Source organism: Nematolebias whitei, chromosome 7 (genome assembly GCF_014905685.2).
Source record: "Nematolebias whitei isolate Nwh7 chromosome 7, NemWhi1, whole genome shotgun sequence".
NCBI lineage: Eukaryota > Metazoa > Chordata > Actinopteri > Cyprinodontiformes > Rivulidae > Nematolebias > Nematolebias whitei.
This window is the reverse complement of record NC_056504.1, coordinates 38,556,451-38,561,466: the sequence shown is the minus strand read 5'-3', so window position 1 is coordinate 38,561,466 and position 5,016 is coordinate 38,556,451. Positions and strand designations below refer to the sequence as shown.

Genomic DNA, 5,016 nt, shown 5'->3' with positions numbered 1-5,016 from the left:
TGTGTATGTATATATGAACATATGTATATATTTATTTATTTAATTTTTATTTTTTATTTTATTTAATTAATTAATTTATTTATTTTTGCAAAGATCTGTATTTAGGGTTACTATATCAAAATGTTGCTAACATTTTGTTTATTATGACCCGCTACCAAAAAATGAAAGGGCAGTTATATTTTTGCTACAGATATTGAGCTAAGGTTTGAAATGGGAGTAGCTAGAAGACACCCCCAACACAGACTTTGAATGCAACATTTTTACTTAAAACTTTGACATTACGGCACCATCGTGGCTCAGTTGATAGAGCTGTTGCCTCTCAGCATTAAGGTTGCCTCTCAGCAATAAGGTTGCTGGACTGAATCCTGGCCGGGAACCTCTCTGGGTGGAGTTTGCATGTTCTCTCCGTGCATGCGTGAGTTTTCTCCGAGTACTCCGGTTTCCTCCCACAGACCAAAAACATGCATGTTACGCTGATTGGTAACTCTAAAGTGTCCCTAGGTGTGAGTGAGAGAGTGAAACGTTGTTTGTCTCATTTGTCTCTATGTGTCCCTGTGATGGACTTGCGATCTGTCCAGGGTGTCCCCCACCTCTCGCACAGTGACTGCTGGATATGGGCACAGTGACCACCATGATCCGAAAATGACAAAGTGGGTGAGGATGGATGGACTTTGACATTAATTGTTACAATCAATCTTTTGGCAAAATATTCCTTCAATTATTGAACAGATCTGATTTTTTATGTAAAAAAACAAAAAATCCAATTCAAGTGAACAGCCACACCTAATTGACTTGACCATCCCAAGAATGGCTACTTGGTCAAAGGTTGTTATTCTACTAGCTGAGAGTCATTCTCAACACATACTTTAAGTGCTACACTTGAGACTTTTCATGAACTGACCGTGGTGTCCCTCCTCCTCCTCGTCGAGCTCTCCTCAGAAACAGTTCCACACTTCGATCAGCTTGTAATGCTTGTCAACACTACAGTCAGTAATTTGATTCCCGGCTCCCTGAAGTACTTTGATTTCTGAACCTTTGCATACTGTAAATAGATTTTCATATCAGCCTTCGGTAGCATCAGCTAAGAGATGTTTTCTAGACTGCTAGGACTGCTTCTTGAGTTGTAAAGAAAGGAGCAGAACTAACCGTGTGTTTGGACTCTTCACTGATGGAGCTTCAGAAGCTGCTCAATGTATCCAGAGACCAATAAAAGGGGTAAAAACATTTTTTACAAAAGTGACATTTTCATGAAAGGTTTGAAAATGAACAATGTTTTGCATTATCTTGACACAGCAGTTTTGCTACTTGATCAGGAGAAACATAGATGGATAGTGACTAAACTCTCAGAAAGTAATCCCTGAATCTACTCGTTAACTTTTGGATCTAACCCAATTCAAGACGGTCGCCACAGAAAATTGGCCTTACCAAACAAAAAATGGCTTTAACTCAGTTTTACAGGTACTGAGCTAAACTTTGGTGTGGTAGTAGCTGAGATTCATCCCCAAAATATAAATAGTCCAAGATTTCCATTTAAAATGTTGGCATAAAAAGCAGTGGGGATGTGCATTCCTTCAAGGAATGTTAGTTTCATTCGTTTAATGGAATTTGTTGATCACCATCAAAGAAGTGTTAGTATAATAAATTTATTGGTATTGTTACTTTGAATATGTAAAAACAGCTCATATTTAAAACCTTGCATTCCTTGAAGAAATGCATATTGCCTGTCACTTTTCATGCCAAAGTTTTAGACCAAGATTATCTGGTGATGAAAAGGGACACAGGTTTGCCTTTTTTTATTTTTTATTTTTTTATCAGACCTTAAAGTATTATACGTGATCTGTCAGAACTCAGAATATGTGTTAAGGATGACTCTCAGCTACTACCAATTAAGACATTGAGACAATATCAGTAAACTGACCAAGTCATAGGCCTTTTTTGTGTGAGCTAAGGTTGATTAGCTGTGGCAGCCATCTTGAATTTGTTAGTTATAGCACATTTCCTAAGTACTGCTTTTTCTTGAGCTACCGACTGGGGGCTGAGATGGGGCAGAGATAGGGCAGCCGGCTGGGGACCAGAAAGTTACATCTCAACTCCGAGCCATTTCCACATGTCGTAGTGTCTCTGAGCAAGAGACCTAATCCCCAACTGCTCCCTGGGCTCTTACATAGCTGCACACTGCTCCACCTGAGTGTACCTCACATGTGATGAGTTAAATGCAGAAAACTAATTTCACCATTGTATGGGAATATACAATGGTGACAACCCCCCCCCCCCCCCCCGGATGAAAAATAATTCAAATAAAAATTGTTTTTAATGTAACATGTTATAAAACCAAGAGGCTTGAAAGATGTGTAAAGTGTTCAAAGCACACTTGTATCGGCTCCAAACTGCCTTTAAAACCCTCTCCTGTACAACACTGGACTGGGCGGAGTAGAGGGGAAAAAGCAGCAAGCAGGAGCAGAGATGATCTGTGGTGGTGGTGGTGGTGGTGGTGGTGGTGGTGGGGGGGGGTTCAAAGAGCCCGGCTCTGGAGAGATGTGTGGGGGCGTCTCCTCAGCAGAGAGCAGCAGCACGTGTCCTTTTTGTTGTGTCACCACAGAGCAGATGGTCCGCCTGCAGTAATGTCTTGATGTGACACTCACTAGTTCATTCAGTCATCATTAATCCCTTCACACATCTGAAATATGCTGGATCTTTCAATTCTTTTAACCCGAGCTCAAAATGTGTTTGCTCGAGGGTAAAAAAAAAAAAAAAAAAAAGGTCCAGGACCTCTGTCGAGCGAGTGCATATAAGCATACACTGTGCTCTATTATTTTCCTATATTAATAATAGATATATATCAATAATGTAACCTGAATGGTACGCTGTTTTGCCCTTAGCTGGCCAGACACTCTTATCAATAGATACATTCAGAAAGAAAAACGCACATTTGGTCAAAATTCCCTTTAAATTTTTCAAATTATTGGTTGTTACAAATCTGAATAAGTTGCACATAAATGTATTATTTCAAGGATGATTTCAGCTGATTTATATAAACTTGATATCTTGGAATACTGTGACATGTATGAATTTATCCAGTTCTAAACCACAAACTAAGATGACACATTTTCAATTAAAAGAGAGGCATTCCTTAAAGGAATGTATATCATCCACCGCCTGTCATGTCAGAGTTTTACGTTCAGATCATCTTATGATGAGAGGAATTGGAGTCACAGCTGTTTGGCTCCAAACTTACAATACAAGATTTTTCAAGAGATATTCGCACTCAGAACATGAATTAAGGTCTTATCTATCAGCAACATTTACCTCAGTGTCTGTAAAAGCCACTGAGTTAGAGCCATTTTGAGTTGGCTAAGGTCAGTTAGCTGTGGCAGACATCTTGAATCAGGTTGATTGACTAAACAGCTGAGAGTTTCATTAACAATCTAAATGATCCACCTTTTGCCTTCAGCAACGGGTGATAACAACAGAAATGTTGAACAGCTAAGATGTTCTTTAAAATAAATACGCCACACTTGTGCGTGCAGAAAAAGAGAAGCAAGCACGGTTTTTATGTTATCTTTGTTTTTTTTATTACTCGTCAGAATTCTCAATCAAATTAGCAAATAAATAAATAAATAAATAAATGTTTTCATCTATAGTTTGTTTTATATGATTTAGGGAAACAAAGTACAATTTAGACCCGACTCAACATCATTAGAAGTTGTGTTCATATGATCCTTCTTGTAAAAATATTGGTTCCTGTCATGTTATTTGTAACAGTAATGATGCTAACTAATCAAAAACTGAAGGTCAAATCCATCTGTCACTTCAGCCATTTTCTGCTGCTGAGTGATGGCCTGAGCAGAGATTCTCTCTTTCAGCTCCCCCACTCTGAACATTTCTGATATTTATCTCTTCGGTGAGCTCTGGGTCTGCCCCGAGGCCTCCTCCATGAACTGCCACCGTATGTGTTGGAGGGCTTTTAGTGCGAGGAGCTGTGGGATATTTCAAGCCTACAGTTCCACCTCTCGTATGGTTTTACTTGATAAACTGGTTCTGGGAGGAGGGGTAACTAACACAATTCAATACATCTTTTGATGATGGCAAGATCAGCGAACCCAATGCTAGATGTTTTTAAAAGGTCAGTCTGAAGTGGAAATGTTGGCAGTGTCGGATGGCTTCGTCTCAAAGTGACAGCGTCACCTTGTAGTTCAGGTGTCACCACCTGCAGATTATCATCATCATCATAAATTTAATCTGTGTCACATCCATCCTTCAGTGGCACGCCTTTATTCTGAATACGATCAACACAGACTGGATTTTTCCCCAGATGGCCCACAGTTCACAGAATCACCCTGTTCATTGCAGCGTGTTCCCATCTGCGTGTCGTGGCCCAGTAAAGCATCTGGTCAGCCCACAAACTGAGGAATGTCTTGAGGTTCACTTTAGGAATGTGTTCATAGGAAGCTGTCATGCAGAATGCCAAATGCACCCACACTCCCTCCCCTCGTGGCTTGTTGGCATCTTCTATCTGACATCTTTGCTCGTGTCTGATGACCTCAAACCAACAGCACTTGGCGAGATGCTGTAAATATCTTGTCCCTTTTATAAGATGCTGATGGATCTCATGAGCTCCTATACTAGGTGCTTGGGTTAAAAATATGTTTATTGAAAAATAACAGGCAAACAGACAAACAAAAAATAATTTTTAAAAGTCAAGTATTAGATTGAGAAAAAAAAACTGTGTTACCTGTCTCTCCCAAACATTTGTTTCTTATGTATGAAACTTTTCAACAAGAGAAACTGCATTTTCTGTTAAATCTGTAGTGTGGACGCTGAGTGCTGAATGACTGCTGAAATTTACTGGACAAGCTAAAATTGGGGTTTTTAAGCTAAAATGAGCAAAGTAGCAAAAAACCCAATGTGTTAGCTTGCAAGCTAAGAACCAAAAGTAGCATGTTTAGCTGAAAGCAGAAAAAAAAAAAAAAAAAATAAATATATGTATATATATATATATATATATATATATATATA

The 5,016-nt window shown here is 39.1% G+C and overlaps 1 protein-coding gene across 1 annotated transcript in view; it reads left to right on the top strand.

Annotated features, from left to right (window-relative positions):
- Nucleotides 1-5,016, top strand: part of LOC119412468 (voltage-dependent calcium channel subunit alpha-2/delta-2-like) — a 43,130-nt gene that overhangs the window by 16,079 nt on the left and 22,035 nt on the right.